Source organism: Tamandua tetradactyla, chromosome 15 (genome assembly GCF_023851605.1).
Source record: "Tamandua tetradactyla isolate mTamTet1 chromosome 15, mTamTet1.pri, whole genome shotgun sequence".
In the NCBI taxonomy this organism is placed as follows: domain Eukaryota; kingdom Metazoa; phylum Chordata; class Mammalia; order Pilosa; family Myrmecophagidae; genus Tamandua; species Tamandua tetradactyla.
In genome coordinates, this window is record NC_135341.1 from 5,265,951 (window position 1) to 5,286,465 (window position 20,515).

A 20,515-nucleotide genomic window follows, 5' to 3' on the forward strand; every position below is an offset into this window, starting at 1 on the left:
ATGGTTTAAACTATAAAGTCCCAAGACATTATGGGAAAATGTCACTATTTGAAAAGAGGACAGTTCTCTGCTGAAAGACCAGCCTCTGTAGCATCCGTATTAGAGCAATTCAGGTTGGCCTCCTTTCACATGATATTGACCCTGTCTTCTTTGACCCTATATCTGTGCAGTCACTTGCCACATGCGGCTATTTAAATTCAAATCAATGAGAACTAATAGAATTTAAAATTCACTTCCTCAGTCACGCTAGCCAGATTTCAAGTGCACAATGGGCACACGTGTCTGATGGCTTCTGTATTTCTGTATTAGCACAGAAATAGAATATCTGCCTCACAGCAGAGCATTCTCTTGGTCTGTGCCTCTCTAGATGAAGAAACTGAGTTTAGAGATGCTGAGTGACCTGTTCAAGAGCTCTCTATAATTACATATCATCGTCATGATGTAAATTAATGTTTTATGATACTCAATTCTGTTTACATCATAGACCATTCAGTATATGCAACTATATTTGTCTCTGTATATATACCCAGAATCTATCAATCTCTTTTCTAATACACACAAACACACACACATATACATACAAATGCATGCATAACTGTTTTAAAGTACTTGTGTGCTTTTAAATATATATAGGTACAGTCTTGGATACTTTTAGAAGTAGAAAGTTCTCTTCCCTGAAGAAGTCTGAGTATGGTAAGAGAGATAAGACACTTATAAACCTAGTGATCACAATTTCAGTTGCAGTTGTAATAAAAATAAGTTGATGTAAGAAACATGTCTGATAACGGACTGACCCATTTTTGTTCAATAAGCGTTTTTTCCCCACCCTTTCAAATGTTAATCTTCTCAAATAGGAGCAGAAAAAGGGTCATTTCATTTTCGCTGCCTAGAAAACAGGATCTAATGACCTTTTATTTCATTTGAGGATTCTTCCAGCTCACGTGAGTCTTGCAGGGTGTAAGTTATCTGGCTGAGCATGCTACAGTGCACTGCCATTCATTGACCACTTTCTCTAAGCTAGCCATTGTGGTATTATGGATGATTATCTCATTTGATCCATTGAGTTAAGTATCAATAATGTTCCTATTTTACAGACTAGACATGGAAGCACTATGAAATCTGCTTAAAGAGTCAACATTAGCAAGTGGTAGAGCTGGCACATGAAACTGGACAGCCTGTCTATACTTACCAAGCTGAATGTTTTCAGAGAGGGATCAGAAAATTATACATACGTATACATGTCTTGATCACCATCTTCTGGAATTAGTTGAATTTTTAAGCTCTTTCATTATTGTTTTCATTACTTAATTATTTATAAAATTTCCATTAAGTATCATTTGGTTACAAGCTCAGGATTTAAATACTGTGAGAACACAGCTTCTGCCCTTTAGGGACTTATGAGTTTGATGGGTAGGACTGACACATAACATCTAATCACAATAACCCAGAGACTGCCAGAGTTGAGATGCAAAAAGGGTGCACGGAGGAGATGCACATACACAAAGCAAAACACTGCTACAATTTGCATTATATTGCTGATGGTAAAAACTCCCGTTTATTCAATAGGCACTAAGTGAGGTTGGAAAATGTTTTCTTTTTAAATTTCTTTTTCTATTTAAGAATACAGTTTGACTGGATATCCATATGCAAAAGAATGAAAGAGGACCCATATCTCACACCCTATACAAAAGTTAACTCAAAATGTATCAAAGATCTAAACATTAGGTCTAAGACCGTAAAACAGAAGAAAATGTAGAGAAATATCTTATAAATTATATACTTGGAGGCAGTTTTATAGACCTTACACCCAAAACAAGAGCAATGAAGAAAGAAATGAATAAATGGGAACTCCTCAAAATTAAACACTTATATGCATCAAAGAATTTCATCAAGAAAGTAAAAAGACAGCCAATCCAATTACAAAATGGGAAAAAGACTTGAACAGACACTTCTCAGAAGAGGAAATACAAATGGCCAAAAGGGACATGAAGAGATGCTCAATGTCCCTGGCCATTAGAGAAATGCAAATCAAAACCACAATGAGATATCATCTCACACCCACCAGAATGGCCATTATCAACAAAACAGGAAATGACAAGTGCTGGAGGGGATGTGGAGAAAGAGGCACACTTATTCACCATTGGTAGGGAATGTCAAATGATACAACCGCTGTGGAAGGCAGTTTGGCAGTTCCTCAGAAAGCTGAATATGGAATTGCCATATGACCTGGCAATACCATTGTTAGGTATCTACTCAGAGGACATAAGGGCAAAGACACAAACAGACATTTACACACCAATGTTTATGATTGAATAATGATATAGCTTTCACAATGTGACTGTGTGATTGTGAAAACCTTGCGTCTGATGCTCCTTTTATCTACCTTGTCAACAGACAAGTAGAACATAGGGAATAAAAATAAATAATAGGGGGAACAAATGTTAAAATGCTAGTGATCAATGAAAGCGAGGGGTATGGAGTATGGTATGTATAATCTTTTTTGTGTGTTTTTTCTGGTTTCGTTTTATTCTTTTCTGTTGTCTTTTTATTTCTTTTTCTGAATTGATGCAAATGTTCTAAGAAATGATGAAATGCAACTAAGTGATGATATTGTGAATTACTGATTATATATGTTAATGTTTTAGTTCGTTTGTTAAATTTTTTTTAATTAATAAATAAAAAAAATTCAGAAAAAAATTACATGATACTACAAAAAAAAAATACGGTCTGAGAAGCCTTCAAAAGGGATTAAACCAGAGATTTTTTAAAAAGCCTCTATGGAACATTTTAAATAAATACTATTCAACTTGATATTTTAACCCTAACCATACAAATTATACTGGACCAGTCTGAGCCGTCACTTATTCCATATATTTATGGTTGGTCTTCTAAGTTTTTGTACAGATATTCCATCCAAACTCCATATTTGCATGAAAAATTAAGAGTTGATAAATAGTAGAGATCAGGTCATATCTGGGTGGAACCAAGTACATTTTCTGATTAGTAGAAAGGCATTAAGAAATGGGTGGGAAAATGAGAAATATATACGTTTTTTAACATTGAGTTTAAAAAACCGGATTCCTTTTTCATTTATTAATTCATTCAATTCTATAAGATTTGGGTAGTTAGATTATATCAATATGCTATTTGAAAAAATATTTAGAAACATTCCTTGGTAGTTTAATTGAAATAGATTTCACATGGTAGACCCTACTTTCCTAGGAAATGGAAAGATTGTGTTTGGGTCGATCTGGGTTTGGAAAGCATTTCTGACATTTATTAGCTGTGTTGACCATAGGCAAGTCTCACTTTGTGCATAAATAAAATGAGAATAAATGTATTTTATCTATAAAGGATGATCACAGGCAAAGATTAAAATGAGATAATATTTGAAAAGCATAAGGCCAACCATAGGGTTTCTCATAACTGCAGGGTTGGTGCTAAATGCATATCTGTTCCATCCACTACCAGATGCTGTAATCTAGTGGCAAATCATGCCCCAATCATTTCATTTTAAAAAGGGCTCCAAATAGCAAAAGTGTTCTACAGTGTGACTGTAGATGCTAATCAAAGGACCTATATGCACATGTAATATATTTATGCAGACCCAAAATTGGTCTTTTAGGATATAACTACATATCTAGATCCTACTAGTAGCAGCATAATAATTTCCAGAACAAAGATACACATGAATGGGCATTTTTTGAAGCTTGTACACTCATGGCAAGAACTTTCTCAGCCATATTCCCAGATATATTATTTTGTTTAGATCCAATTTATCTTTAAATTCTTGGTACTGAAGATGGCAGCTTAGTGAGGTGCGGGATTTAGTTTGTCCTCCAGATCAGCTAGTAGATAGCCAGGAACAGCACATAACAACTGCTGGGGCTATGTCAGTGACCAGACATGCAGTTTGGACAAGATGGACTGGCTGTGAGCCCACCCAGAACCTTGAGTCCCCTAAGCCCATGGCGGCCAGCAACCCTCCCCTACAGGCCGCTTCTCAGAGGGGATAGGAAAGAGACTTTACTAGCAGCAGAGGCTGAGCATAACCAAGCTCCAACTGTGGAATAATTAACAAATTCTGACTACTAAAAATAGGCCACCAGCTCAGCAGAACCTCAGGTAAAAGCTGAGGTTGCTGGCTATTGCCCCAGTAGAGAGGGGGCAGGGTTGATAGAAAAAGAAAAAAAAAAAAAATTTTAAAAGCACAGAGGTTTTTGGGTCAGATGGCACAAAATACTTGAAAGGGTCTGGGTCCTGACTAAAGGAGGGGGGATTTGGACCTGGAGATACATAGGGAGACATTCCAACTTAAGCTCTTGATTGGTAAATCGGAGAAACGGGGGTTCTGCTCTGGAAAGGATTTTTTCTTTCTTTCTTATGGCTGTGTTTCTATGGCTTGACTGCCTTCGGATAAGCTGCAGGGCTTCTCAGGCTCCAACTGCACCAAGCATGGGCAGAATTAAGCTTGTTTGAGTGTTTGTCTGGAGGTTATGACTTTCCCAGGAGAGGGGTGGGGCCCAGCTCAGGCGGAATCCCTCCCTCAAGGAATTCAAACCCCAGGATCTGGAAAACTAAAGTGATTAAAGCCAGCCTCCAACCCCTCTTCTGTCTCAACCACACCCCTAGCAGGGAGTCCCACATCACCTTATGCTAGTGGATCATGCAGGCAGACAAGCACCACACACTGGGCAGGACAGGAAAAGCACAGAGTCAGAGGCTTTATAGAAAAGTCTTTCAATCTGCTGGGTCTCACCCTCAGGGAAAACCGATGCAGGTGACTCTTTCTGAAAGGAGGCCAGTTTGGTCTGGGAAAATCTGACAGAGGTCTATAATATCTAAGTAGATCCTCCTAAGGTTAAAAAAAAGCATGGCACCACACAGGCAAGACAAGAAACAAGAAAGTAAGAACTGAAAAATTTTGATCTGTTAAACAAAACCTAAGCTAGAGGTCTAGAATAAGCTGAAATGATTGTCAAAGAACAGATAGACGAAAAAGTCATCCAGCAAGAAAATCCTAGGTAAAAAAAGTGAAAACAATCTCCAGAATAAACTAATTAAGGAAATTAAATGCCCAGACACCAGCAAAAAATAATGAATCATACTAGGATAATTGAAGATATGGCCCAGTCAAAGGAACAAACCAACAATTCAAATGAGATACTGGAGTTGAAACATTAATTCAGAATGTTCGAACGAACATGGAAAATTTCATCAAAAATCAAATCAATGAATTGAGGGAGGATATAAAGAAGGCAAGGAATAAACAAAAACAAGAAATTGAAAGTCTCAAAAAAAATCACAGAACTAATGGGAATGAAAGGCACAGTAGAAGAGATGGAAAAAAAAAACAATGGAAACCTACAATGTTAGATTTCATGAGGCAGAAGATAGGATTAGTGAACTGGAGGATGGGACATCTGAAATCCCACAAGCAAAAGAAAATATAGGGAAAAGAATGGAAAAATAGGGGCAGTGACTCACAGAATTGAATGACAACATGAAGTGCATGAATATATGTGTCGTGGGTGTCCCAGAAGGAGAAGAGAAGGGAAAAGGAGGAGAAAAGCTAATGGAGGAAATTATCACTGAAAAATTTCCAGCTCTTATGAAAGACTTAAAATTACAGATCCAAGAAGTGCAGCATACCCCAAACAGAATATAATGTACTCCAAGACACTTATAACTCAGAATGTCAAATGTCAAAGAGAAAGAGAGAATCTTGGAAGCAAAAAGAGAAAAGCAATCTATCACATACAAGGGAAGCCCAATAAGACCATCTGCAGATTTCTCAGCAGAAACCATGGAGGCAAGAAGACAGTGGTATGATATATTTAAGACACTAAAAGAGAAAAACTGCCAACCAAGAATTCTACATCCAGCAAAATTGTCTTCCAAAAATGAGGGGGAAATTGAAACATTTTTAGACAATAAATCACCAAGAGAATTTGTGACCAAGAGACTGGCTCTGCAAGAAATACTAAAGGGAGCACTAGAGGCAGATAGAAAAAGACAGGAGAGAGAGGTATGGAGAAGCATATAGAAATGAAGACTATCAGTAAAGGTAAAAAAGAAGAAAAATTATCTATGACACATAAAATAGAAAAGGCAAAATGGTAGAAGAAAGTAGTGTCCTTACAGTAATAACACTAAAGGTCAATGAATTAAACTCCCCAATCAAAAGACAAAGACTGGCAGAATGGATTAAAAAACAAAACCCATCTATATGCTGTCTATAGGAGACACATCTTAGATACAAGGATAAGCAGGTGTGAAAGGTTGGAAAAAAATACTTCATGTGAACAACAATCAGAAAAGAACAGGAGTAGCCATACTAATATCCAACAAATTAGACTTCAAATGTAAAACAATTAAAAGACACAAAGAAGGACACTATGTATTAATAAAAGGAACAATTCAACAAGAAGACATAACAATCATAAATATTTATGCACTGAGCCAGAGTGCTCCAAAATACAAGAGGTAAATATTGAAAACACTGAAAGGAGAAATAGACACATCTATCATAATAGTTGGAAACTACAATTCCCCACTCTCATCAACAGACAGAACATCTAGACAGAGGATCAATAAAGAAACAGAGAATTTGAATAATACAATAAATGAGCTAGACTTAGCAGACAATTACAGAACATTACACCCAATGACAGCAGGATACACATTTTTCTCTAGTGCTCATGGATCATTCTCATGGATAGACCATATGCTGGGTCATTATTAAACAAGTCTCAATAAATTTAAGAAGACTGAAATCATATAAAATACTTTCTCAGATTATAAAGGAATGAAGATGGAAATCAATAATAGGCAGAGGGCCAGAAAATTCACGAATACATGGAGGCTAAACAACACACTCTTAAACAACCAGTGGGTCAAGGAAGAAGTAACAAGAGAAATCAGTAAATATTTTGAGGCAAATGAAAATGAAAACACAACATATTAAACTTTATGGGATGCAGCAAACGCAGTGCTAAGAGGGAAATTTATTGCCCTAAATGCCTATATCGAAAAAGAAGAAAGAGCAAAAATGGAGGAATTAACTGTCCAATTGGAACACTAACCCCAAAGCAAGCAAAAGGAAAGAAATAATGAAGATTTGAGCAGAAATAAATGAAATTGAGAATATGAAAACAATTGAGAAAATCAACAAAACCAGAAGTTGGTTCTATGAGAAAATCAATAAGATTGATGGACCCTTAGTGAGGTTGACAAAAAGAAGAAGAGAGAGGATGCAAATAAATAAAATCAGAAGTAGATGAGTAGACATAACCACTGACCCTACAGAAATAAAGGAGGTAGCGAAAGGATACTACGAACAACTTCATGCTAATAAATTAGACAATGCAGATGAAATGCACAACTTTCTAGAAAGGCATTAACAACCACCATTGACTCAAGAAGAAATAGATGACCTCAACAAACCAATAACAAGTAAAGAAATTTAATCAGTCATTAAGAAGCTCTGAAAAAAGAAAAGTCCAGGACAGATGGCTTCACATGTGAATTCTACCAAACAGTCCAGAAAGAATTAGTACCAATCCTGCTCAAACACTTCCAAAAAAAAACTGAAGAGGAAGGAAGACTACCTAACTCATTGTATGAAGCCAACATCACCCTCATACCAAAGCCAGACAAAGATATTGCAAGGAAAAAAAAACTCTACAGACCAATCTCTCTAATGAATACAGATGCAAAAATCCTCAACAAAATTCTTGCAAATCGAATTCAGCAGCACATTAAAAGACTTATACACCATGACCAAGTAGGATTCATCCCAGGTATGCAAGGATGGTTCAACATAAGAAAATCAATTAATGTAATACACCATATCAACAAACCAAAGCAGGAAAACCACATGATCATCTCGATTGATGCAGAAAAGGTATTTGATAAAATTCAACATTCTTTCTTGTTGAAAACACTTCAAAGGATAGGAATAGAAGGGAACTTCCTCAACATGATAAAGGGAATATATGAAAAACCCACAGATAACATCATCCTCAATGGGGAAAAACTGAAAATTTCCCCCTAAGATCAGGAACAAAACAACAATGTCCACTATCACCACTGTTATTCAACATTGTGTTGGAAGTTCTAGCCAGAGCAATTAGACAAGAAAAAGAAATATAAGACATCAAAATTGGAAAGGAAGAAGTAAAACTCTCACTGTTTGCAAATGATATGATACTACATGTCGAAAACTCTGAAAAATCCACAGCAAAACTACTAGAGCTAATAAATGAGTACAGCAAAGTGGCAGGTTAGAGGTCAACACTCAAAAATCTGTAGTGTTCCTATACACTAGTAATGAACAATCTGAGGGGGAAATCAAGAAAAAAAAATTCCATTTACAATTGCAACCAAAAGAATAAAATATTTAGGAATAAATTTAACTAAGGATACAAAAGATCTATATAAAGAAAACTGCAAGAAATTGCTAAAGGAAATCACTGAAAAGACTTAAATAAATGGAAGGGCATACCATGTTCATGGATTGGAAGACTAAATATAGTTATGATGTCAATCCTACCTAAACTGATTTATAGATTCAATGCAATACCAATTAAAATCCAAAAACTTATTATTCGGAAATAGAAAAACCAACAACCAAATATATCTGGAAGGGCAGAGTGCCCTGAGTGGCTAAAAATATCCTGAGAAAGAAAAATGAAGTAAGAGGTCTCATATTTAAAGGTCTCTGACTTTAAAGCATATTATGAAGCTACAGTGCTCAAAACAGCATGGTACTGGCAAAAAGATAGATACACTGACCAATGGAATCAAATAGAGTGTTTAGATACAGTCCCTCTCATCTATGGACAATTGATCTTTGATAAGGCAGTCATGTCAAATAACCTGGGACAGAACAGTCTCTTCAATAAATGGTGCCTAGAGAACTGGAAATCCACATGCAAAAGAATGAAAGAGGATCCATATCTCACACCCTGTGCTGGTTTGAAAGGAAGTATGCCCCCTAAGAAAAGCCATGCTTTAATATAAATCCCATTTCTTAAAGGTAGAATAATCCCTATTCAATACTGTATATTTGAAACTGTAATGAGATCATCTCCCTGGTTGATGTGATTTAGTTAAGAATGGTTGTTAAACTGGATTAGGGGATGACATGTCTCCACCCATTTGAGTGGGTCTTGATTAGTTTCTGAAGTCCTATAAAAGAGGAAACATTTTGGAGAATGAGAGATTCAGAGAGAGCAACACTACAAAGCAGAGAGTCCACCAGTCAGCGACCTTTGGAGATGAAGAAGGAAGACACCTCCTGGGGAGCTTCATGAAATAGGAAGCCAGGAGAGAAAGCTAGCAGATGACACCGTGTTCACCATGTGCCCTTCCAGCCGAGAGAGAAGCCCTGACTGTGTTCGCCATGTGCCTTCTCACTTGAGAGAGAAACCGTGAACTTCATCAGCCTTCTTGAACCAAGGTATCTTTCCCTAGATGCCTTTGATTGGAAATTTCTTTAGATTTGTTTTAATTGGGACATTTTCTCAGCCTTAGAAGTGTAAACTAGCAACTCATTAAATTCCCATTTTAAAAAGCCATTCCGTTTCTGGTATATTGCATTCCATCAGCTAGCAAACTAGAACACATCCTATATAAAAATTAACTCAAAATGGATAAAATACCTAAATATATGATCTAAGATCATAAAATTTTTAGAAGAAAAGGTATGGAAATATCTTATAAATCTTATAATAGGAGGTGGTTTCCTAGATCTTACATCCAAAGCATGAGCATTGAAGAAATAAATAAACAAATGGGAACCCCTCAGAATTAAACACTTTTGTGCACCAAAGAACTTTGTCAAGTAAGTAAAAAGACTGCCTACACAATGGGAGACAATATTTGGAAATGATATATCAGATAAAGGTCTGATATCCAGAACATATAAAGAGATTGTTCAACTCAACAACAAAAAGACAAACAACCCAGTTACAAAATGGACAAAAGTCATAAACAGACACTTCTCAGAAGAGGAAATATAAATGGTCAAAAGGCACATGAAAAGCTGTTTAACTTCCCTGGCTATAAGGGAAATGCAAATCAAAACCACAATGAGATATCATCTCACACCCACCAGAATGAGCATTATCAATAAAACAGAGAATGACAAGTGCTGGAGAGGATGTGGTGAAAGAGGCACACTTTTCCACTGTTGGTGGGAATGTTAAATGGTACAAGTGCTATGGAAGGCAGTTTGGCAGTTCCTCAGGAAGCTAAGTATAGAATTGCCATAGGATCTGCCAATACCATTGCTAGGTATCTACTCAGAGAACATGAGGTCAAGGACAGAAATGGACATTTGCTCACCAATGTTTATAGCAGCATTATCTATAATTGCCAAGAGATGGAAACAATCAAAATGTCCATAAACAGACAAGTGGCTAAACAAGCTGTGGTATATACATATGACGGAATATTATGCAGCTGTAAGACAGAATAAAGTTATGAAGTATGTAACAACATGGATGGACCTTGAAGACATTATGCTGGGTGAGATCAGCCAGAAACAAAAGGACAAATACCATATGGTCTCAATTATATGAACTAACATTAGTGAATGAACTTGGAGAATTTCAGTTAAGACCAGAGACCATCCGGAGACAGTAATAGGATAGGTATTGGGTAATTGGAGCTGAAGGGATACAGACTGTACAACAGGACTGATTGTAAAAATTCAGAAATGGATAGCACAACACTACCTAATTGTAACACAATAATGTTAGTACGCTGCATGAAGCTGAATGTGAGAATGATAGAGGGAGGAGGCCTGGGGGCACAAATGAAATCAGAAGGAAAGAGACTTTAAAGACTGAGATGGTATAATCTAGTAATGCCTAGGGTGTACAATGATAGTGACTAACTGTTCAAATTAAAAAATGTTTTTTCCATGAGGAAGAACAAAAGAATGTCAATATTGCAGGGTGTTCAAAATAGATGGTAATTCATATTTTAAAACTTTAATTTACGTGTGAGACTAATGCAAAAAATGTTTATTTGGTCCAAAATTATATTTTGACTAGTGCATTTCCTAATATAACTTATGTGGACAGCTTAATTGAACACCATAAGTACATGGAACCTCATATAGGGCATGAGATTTTGTAGATTTGTCCAGAATGATGGTCCAATAAATCCCAGAGTGATTTGAACAGTGAGTAAAAAGTATTTGCAAAGTTCCCCTGGGGGAATGGTGAGAAAGGGGGTAAATTCAGCTTCCCTGCATGGAGGATTCCTGATATTATTACACACAGTGGGTACAAACAAAGCAATAGGCTGAGCCCTCAATCTTGGGGTTTGTTCATATGAAACTTATCTCCACAAAGGATAGGCTAAGTCTACTTAAAATTAGGCCTAAGAGTCACCCAAAGAACCTTTTTTTGGTTTCTCAGATGTAGCCTCTTTCTCTCAGCCAACACGACAAGCAAACTCACTGTCCTCCTCCTCTCTATGTAGGAGATGACTCTCAGGGGTGTAAACTTTTCTGGCATTGTGGGACAGAAATCCTAGAATGGGCTGGGACCCAGCATTAAGGGATTGAGAAAATCTTCTTGACCGAAACGGGGAAGAGAGAAATGAGACAAAATAAAGTGTCAATGGCTGAGAGATTTCAAACAGAGTCGAGAGGTTATCCTGGAGGTTATTCTTACCCATTATATAGATATCACCTTTTTAGGTAAGGCATAATGGAGAGACTGGAGGGAAGTGCCTGACAAAATTTAGAGCTGTGTTCCAATAGCCATGTTTCTTTAAGATGTTTGTATAATGACATATGCGATGTGACTGCGTGATTGTGAAAACCTTGTGTTTGATGCTTCTTTTAAAATATATGGGATGGACAGATGAGTAAAACGTGGCTTAAAAATAAATAAATAATGGGGGGAACAAATGTTCAAATAAATTTAGTAGATTGAAATGTTGGTGATCAATGAGAGGGAGTGGCAAGGGGTATAGAAAAAAATAAGGGAAACAAAGGCTAAAAATATATTGGGTAGATGGAAATATTAGCAGTCAATAAGAGGGAGGGGTTAGGCATATGCTATGTATTGTTTTTTCTTCTTTCTTTTTCTGAATTCATGTAAATGTTCTAAGAAAGAATCATGGTGATGATATTGTGAGTTTTTGATTATATACCAAGAATGGAATGATCACGTTAAGAATGTTTGTGTTTATATGTTGTTAAGTTTTAAAAAAATTAAAAACTAAAATAGAACAATCCTTGGTACTCGGCAATGCTCAGTAGCACAAGGCATTATAAGATAGATTATATTATGTATAATGTTCTATCACTATACAAACTGTATTGAGGTCACACAATGTGCCAAGTATTTTCTTATATTTTTCTTATATGATCTCATTTAATTCCATTATAGTTTAAATTCCCAAGCTCAGGGAGGATACAGGCTCTCTTCAAAGTCTCTGCTCTGAAGCACTAGAACCTTATAGTTTCTCACAGATTTAATGAAGCCAGTAAAAAAGCACATTCAAACCGGTTAGCATGTAGAAAAAACCTTTCTCTGAATGAACTGTATCCTCTCCAGGGAATATGCAAGGAAGTCTACATTTTAGTGCACAATGTGATGTGTTAGAAGAACGTTTCCAAATTTTCTATTCCTTTGCTTTTCTTTATAGGAAAGCACTTATTGTGGAGATTTTAAATGTTAGGTGAAAGGGATGAAGTTGAACAAGGAGAAATTCATGAAAAACAGCTCTATGAAGAAGCAGGAGTTTTACATTATTAGCATTGCTGAAAAATTATACTTGGGTGTGTATGTCAGTGAAGTGGTACATGTGTGCCCCAAATCTTGAATTTTTTTTCTGAATGTGATCATGTTTTGCGTGACAACCAGCAGGGTTGCATTTTTAATTTATTACCATCATATGTTATTTTATATTTTTGCTTTTTTATAACTTTGAGAAAGTCAAATTTTGATATTATTAAAATAGTCTAAAAAAAGGAATAAATTGTCCAGTTGAAAAATAACTGGCCTATTTTTTCAATAAGATTTTTTCTTTCATCACTGTGGAATAATGTGCTAGCTGTCAGTCCACCTCAATGATTTTATATGTAGGATAGGGAAGATGTTGCTTTTGATGGGAAGATATGCAACACAGATGAACAAGGGGGACTGTGTATTTTAACTACTTCAGCAATGGGACTGAAACTTAGGGGCTTTTGTGAAAAAAATTTAAGTGCCTTGTATAGTCCTTTGAAAGAGACATTTCTGACCTGTCAAAGAATTATAGCTTTCATTTTTTTTTTAGAAATAAATTTGCAAAAGATCTTTCCAAAGATAATGTGCCACAGATCTTTTGTTTGTTGTTTTCTATAATGAGGATTAATTGTTGTTTAAGGAAAATGTAATTGATTAGTTCATTTTCAAATTCTTTCCTTTACACAAGAGGATTGGGCTGCAAAAATAAATAAAAATTCAGAGATATCTTAAAAAAAAGGAGAAAAGAAGTAATTACTCTTTGCTTCATGCAGTTGGTTACTAAAGATGTGGTTGGATACAAGATAGATACGAAGTTTGAAGAATTAACATCCATGTACTGTGGTTTCTCAGAACAGCTTGTTTCTCCAGCTTTGTATATGGTTCTATAACATGAGATCTGTAGACTCTCAAAAAAGTCATGGGCTATGCTTTTGGTGTTGATTTCATTCATCAGCATTTTACATAACTTTTTTTAGCAATTGTGCTACATGATATACAATTTTGTGGCAGATGTGTTTTCATATCATATTTGGCTATGAAAACAACTGTCCTTTATTCTCCTATGAAATGTAATATCAACAGTTTATTTTTAAATGAGATTAGAAAACATGCTATAGAATTTGGAATGTGTAGCTTATTGAGAACAGAGAGGAAGTGATTTAGCAGTTAAATTTCTAGGTGAGTACAAGAGCACAAAGGCCTTACAGCAGCAATAAGCAATAAATAATAAAAAGCCTTACAGTATGAAAACATTTGGAATTCAGACCACAGAGTAAATTGGAGAATGCAGGAAAAAAATCTCCACTTATTTTCTGTCTGGAAAGTTATTAAATATTTAGAGCTGGGGAACAGGTAGCTTATAAAAAAAATACCTGGACATTATCTAGAAAGAACAAAATCAGAAGTATGAAAGACATGTTTTAAGAAGAAATAACAGTAAATAAGGAAGAATAATTTCTTTAGGCCATCATTAAAGGACTGTCCAACACACGGATGGACAGGGAGTGTGAAGCCACAGGCAGAGAGTGGGACCACCAGGAGAGGGGAGAAAAGATCTCCAGCATAACGATGGCCAGGAACGGTTCATGACAATCTACAAAGAGGAGGGAGAAAGGAAAGGACAAAATAATAGAACAAACCATTTTAATGCAAGTCAAAAAAATATCAATTCACTTTTTTTTTCTGACTTTGGTATACCCAGATTCTATTAATTCTCACAGAGTGGCCTCAGAACAAAAAATTGCCAGCACTAGCACCACTTCTCAGTTCCTCAAATTTTGCAAAAATAAAAAGCAATCAATAAGCAAATCAGTATCAATTCAGAAAAATGGCCAAGCAATACATTTGCTATGAATATGATTTCCATAATGATCATACCATTTACAAAAATAGGTGTTTTTGGAAGTAACTTTAAAAACTCATTATCATGCAGTATATTTTGAATTATGTCTTGACTCTCTGCCACTTGCCCCATAAGTATGTGTAAGTGTGTATTCACATTTGCATGGTTTCCTGAATTCCAGAAACTCATACTGAAAATAAATTTAAATCTTAAAAATCTTATGAATTCCAATGCTACATTTTTTGGCATTCTTTCCATCCAAGAAGAAGAAAGAAACCATTAGTGAGATTGGCATGCTTTACTGGGTTTCCCTGTGAGAGAGCATATGGCAAAAGGAGGAAATGCACAACAGTTAAACAAACAGGCTCTGGAGCCTGAAGGACCTCAGTATAAACTCAGCATTGTTACTCCCAAATTTCATGATATGGGTGCATTACTTAATCTCCTTGAACTTCAGTTTCTTCATCTGTTATTGGGACAATAATTATCTATCACAGGGCTTTTTGAAGATTAAGATCATCTATGTAAATCACTTAACTTATTACAGGGCCCAAAGTCAGTCATTACTAACTGAGTAAACACTATCATTGTCATTTCCGAGCATCAAAGAAAAGTCTACAGAAAATCACTTAGTAGGGGAAAGGTATTGAGTCTAAACTTCTACCAGATAAGGTAACATTAGAGTGGCCAAGTCAATCCTACTGTGGCAAAAAGAAAATAAAAAATGCTGGTAAGACTTAAAATACATCCCCTTTTGCTAGTCTAAATTGTGGCTTCAAGTTAAGACAGGTGCTGAAATGAACCTAATTCCATTCTTTGTAATGCATGAACTGTATCTGTTACATCAATCAAAATTAAGACACACACATATATATTAAATTTAGATAATTCTTCAGAATGTCTTTCTATGATGAAATGGTCTGAGAAAGGCTGGGTTACTGTCATGGTTAGAGACACGTGTCAACTTGGCCAAGTTGTGGTACCTGTTTATCTGATTGGGCAAGTGCTGGCCTGTCTGTTGCAATGAGAACATTTCATAGGATTACATCATGGTAACGTCAGCTGCATCCACAGCTGATTCCATTTGTAATCAGCCAAAGGGGAGCATCTTCTGCAATTAGTTATGCTAAATCTAATCATGGGTAGCCTTTTAAGGAGGACTCAGAGGAGACAGGTCCCATTCCTGCTTTGGCTGGTGAGACTCTCCTGCGGAGTTCATCCAGGCCATCCATCGGAGTCGTTGGCTTCGCAGCCTGCCCTGTAGATTTTGGACTCTGCATTCCTGCGGTCACGTGAGACACTTTTATAAATTTTATATTTGCAAGTGTTCCCTGCTGATTCTGTTTCTCTAGAGAACCCTAACTAATACATCTTGGTACCAGGAGTGGTTCTTAAGAAACAGAATCTTAAAAATGGGTTTTTATGAATGGTTTTCTACTCTGACTGGACTCAGAGACACTAAGGACTCTGATTCCTGTAATCAGAATGACACTCCCAATCCATGGAGTGAGTTGGCAAAGGAGATAGTCAAAATATCATCATTCGATTCTCCTAATGCTTCGCTTGTACGAAGCCAGACTCTGGGGGATAATGTTTTTGACACCTTTACAGAGTTTTGTAGAAATAAGAGTTATAGAGATGTTGGTTGGTTGTCATTAGATATACTGTCTACATTAAAGGGTGAAAGGGATGGGCTTAAGGCTTCAAACGAGAAGCTTAAGCGCCGTCTGAAAGATGTAGACGTTTCTATGAATATCCTGAAGGAAAATCTTATTTCCTGTAGCCGTAGACTTGAGATCTCTGAAAATCAGACTCAGAATCTTATTGTTAGAGTAGCAACTTTACAACGTAAACTGAAATCTCAGTCTTGCATGGTGTCTGCTGTTAAAGTGAGGGCACTGATTGGAAAGGAGTGGGACCCTGAAAAATGGGATGGTGACATATGGATTGATAATGATGTTGGGGGTGAGGTTGAAACCCTAGGCCATGCTGAGCCTTCTCTAGATAACCCTGTAATAGTCTGCCCTGAGGACATAGCCGCCCCACCTCCAGCCTGCCTTGAGGAATTGGCCACCCAGCCTCCTCCTGAAGGGATTAGTCCTAGAGTTATTAATTCTGTTTCACCAGATGAAATTGCAAATGAAGGCCCTGAAGCAAATGGCTTGGAAGATATTTCTAATTTTTTTCATGACCCACCCCCACCACCCCTCATTTCTTCTAGACCTATAACTAGACTAAAGTCCCAACAGGCCCCTAAAGGTGAGGTACAAAGTATCACACATGAGGAGGTACGTTATATTCCAAAAGAACTGTGTGAGTTTTCCAATTTATATAGACAGAAATCAGGGGAATATGTGTGGCAATGGATTTTAAGAGTGTGGGATAATGGTGGGAGGAATATAAGGCTGGATCAGGCTGAATTTATTGATATGGGCCCACTAAACAGAGATTCTGCATTCAATGTTATAGCTCGAGCAGTTAGAAAAGGTGTTAACAGTTTGTTTGGGTGGTTGGTTGAAACATGGATCAAAAGGTGGCCAACATTACCTGAGGTTGAAATGCCAGAACTGCCCTGGTATAATGTAGATGAGGGGATCCAGAGGCTTAGAGAGATTGGAATGTTAGAGTGGATTTATCATGCAAAGCCTGCTCTTATACCCCAAGAATGTCCAGAGGATGCACCTTTTACCAGAACAGTGAGAAATAAATTTTGGAGATTAGCACCTTCATCCCTAAAGAGCTCTGTGGTTGCACTTCTCTGTAGGTCAGATATTACTGTAGGAACTGCTGTCACTGAGCTGGAACCCTTAAACACAATGGGGATGACAGGATCCCGAGTTGGCAGAAGCCAGGTGGCAGCACTTAATCACCAAAGACAGGGTAGACACGGCTATTATAATAGAGAGCAAACTCAAAGGAGGCATCAGAATTATATGACACGCAGAGATTTGTGGCATTGGCTAGTAAATCATGGGGTACCTAGAAATACAACAGAAGGGCAGTCTACTAAATTCTTGTTGGAGCTGTATAAACAAAAGAGTTCTAGGTCAAGGGAACAGAAGTCTAACCTGAGTTACAAAAACACAGAGTCACGGCCCCTTAATCAATTTCCAGACTTGAAACAGTTTACAGACCCTGAGCTCCTTGAATGAAGGGGAGGCCAGGTTCCTTTGGGGGAGAAACCTGTTACACTGCCACAAATTTATACTGTTAATCTTCCTCTAAGTCTTCCCCAAGGAGACCGACGGCCTTTTACCAGGGTAACTGTGCATTGTGGAAAAGGAAATGATCAGATATTTCGGGGATTATTAGACACTGGTTCAGAAGTGATATTAATTCCAGGGGACCCAAAACATCACTCTGGACCACCAGTCAGAGTGGGGGCTTATGGATGCCAGGTGATCAATGGAGTTTTATCTCAGGTTCATCTCACAGTGGGTCCAGTGGGCCCCTGGACCCATCCTGTAGTTATTTCCCCAGTTCCGGAATGTATAATTGGCATAGACATACTGAGCAACTGGCAGAATCCCCACGTTGGTTCTCTAACTCATGCAGTAAGGGCTATTATGGTGGGAAAGGCCAAGTGGAAGCCACTAGAACTGCCCCTACCAAGGAAAATAGTAAATCAGAAGCAATACTGTATTCCTGGAGGGATTGCAGAGATTACTGCCACTCTTTAAGGACTTGAAAGATGCACGGGTGGTGATTCCCACCACATCCCCGTTCAACTCTCCGATTTGGCCTGTGCAGAAAACAGATGGGTGTTGGAGAATGACAGTGGATTATCGTAAACTCAACCAGGTGGTAACTCCAATTGCAGCTGCTGTTCCAGATGTAGTATCATTGCTTGAGCAAATCAATACATCCCCTGGTACCTGGTATGCAGCTATTGATCTGGCAAATGCTTTTTTCTCAACAGCTATTAGTAAGGACCACCAGAAACAGTTTGCTTTCAGCTGGCAAGGTCAGCAATATACTTTCACTGTCCTACCTCAGGGGTATATCAACTCTCCAGCCCTATGTCATAATCTTGTTCGCAGAGACCTTGATTGTTTCTGCCTCCCACAAGACATCACACTGGTCCATTATATTGATGATATCATGTTGATTGGACCTAGTGAGCAAGAAGTAGCAACTACTCTAGATTTACTGGTAAGGCATTTGCGTGTCAGAGGATGAGAGATAAATCCAACAAAAATACAGGGGCCTTCCACCTCAGTAAAATTTCTAGGTGTCCAGTGGTGTGGGGCATGTCGAGATATCCCTTCTAAGGTGAAGGATAAGTTGCTGCATCTGGCCCCTCCCACAACCAAAAAAGAGGCACAATGCCTAGTTGGTCTTTTTGGATTTTGGCGACAACATATTCCTCATTTGGGTGTGCTACTCTGGCCCATTTATCGAGTGATCAGAAAAGCTGATAATTTTGAGTGGGGACCTGAACAAGAGGAGGCTCTGCAACAGGTCCAGGCTGCTGTGCAAGCTGCTCTGCCACTTGGGCCATATGATCCAGTAGATCCAATGCTGCTGGAAGTGTCAGTGGCAAATAGAGATGCTGTCTGGAGCCTCTGGCAGGCCCCTATAGGAGAATCACAACGCAGACCCTTAGGATTTTGGAGCAAAGCCTTACCATCTGCTGCAGATAACTACTCTTCTTTTGAGAAACAGCTTTTGGCCTGCTACTGGGCCTTAGTAGAGACTGAATGCTTAACCATGGGCCACCAAGTTACCATGAGAACTGTGTTGCCTATCATGAGTTGGGTGTTGTCTGACCCACCAAGCCATAAAGTTGGGCATGCACAGCAGCACTCTATTGTAAAATGGAAATGGTATATACGAGATAGGGCCAGAGCAGGTCCTGAAGGCACAAGTAAGTTACATGAAGAAGTGGCACAAATGCCCATGGTTTCCACTCCTGCTGCCACATTATCTTCTCTTTCCCAGACCAGAGCTATGGCCTCTTGGGGAGTTCCTTACAGTGAATTGACTGAGGAAGAGAAAACTTGGGCCTGGTTTACAGATGGTTCAGCACGATATGCAGGTACCACCCGAAAGTGGACAGCTGCAGCATTACAACCCCTTTCTGGGGTGTCCTTGAAGGACAGTGGTGAGGGGAAATCCTCCCAGTGGGCACAACTTCGAGCAGTGCACCTGGTTGTTCATTTTGCTTGGAAGGAAAACTGGCCAGAGGTGTGTTTGTATACTGACTCATGGGCTGTTGCTAATGGTTTGGCTGGATGGTCAGGGACTTGGAAAGACCATAATTGGAAAATTGGTGACAAAGAGGTCTGGGGAAGAAGTATGTGGATAGACCTTTCTGAGTGGGCTAAAAACATGAAGATATTTGTGTCCCATGTGAATGCACACCATAGGGTGACTTCAGCAGAGGAAGATTTTAATAATCAAGTGGATAAGATGACCCGTTCTGTGGATACAAGTCAGCCTTTTTCCCCAGCAACTCCTGTCATTGCCCAATGGGCTCATGAACAAAGTGGTCATGGTGGTAGGGATGGAGGTTATGCATGGGCTCAGCAACATGGACTTCCACTCACCAAGGCTGACCTGGCTACAGCCACTGCTGAATGCTCAATCTGCCAGCAGCAGAGACCCACACTCAGCCCCCGATATGGCACCATTCCCTGAGGTGACCAGCCAGCTACATGGTGGCAGGTTGATTACATTGGACCACTCCCTTTATGGAAGGGGCAGCGATTTGTTCTAACTGGAATAGACACATACTCTGGATATGGGTTTGCTTTCCTTGCATGCAATGCTTCTGCCAAAACTACCATCCGTGGGCTTACAGAATGCCTTATCCATCGTCATGGTATTCCACATAGCATTGCTTCGGATCAAGCAACAAACTTCACAGCAAATGAAGTGTGGGAATGGGCGCATGCTCATGGAATTCTCTGGTCTT

General features: G+C 38.2%; 1 protein-coding gene across 1 annotated transcript in view; it reads right to left on the minus strand.

The window, feature by feature from the left end:
* The window catches only part of CNTN4 (contactin 4), an 831,113-nt gene that overhangs the window by 250,894 nt on the left and 559,704 nt on the right, over positions 1-20,515 (minus strand). The gene's annotated exons all lie outside the window — the stretch shown is intronic.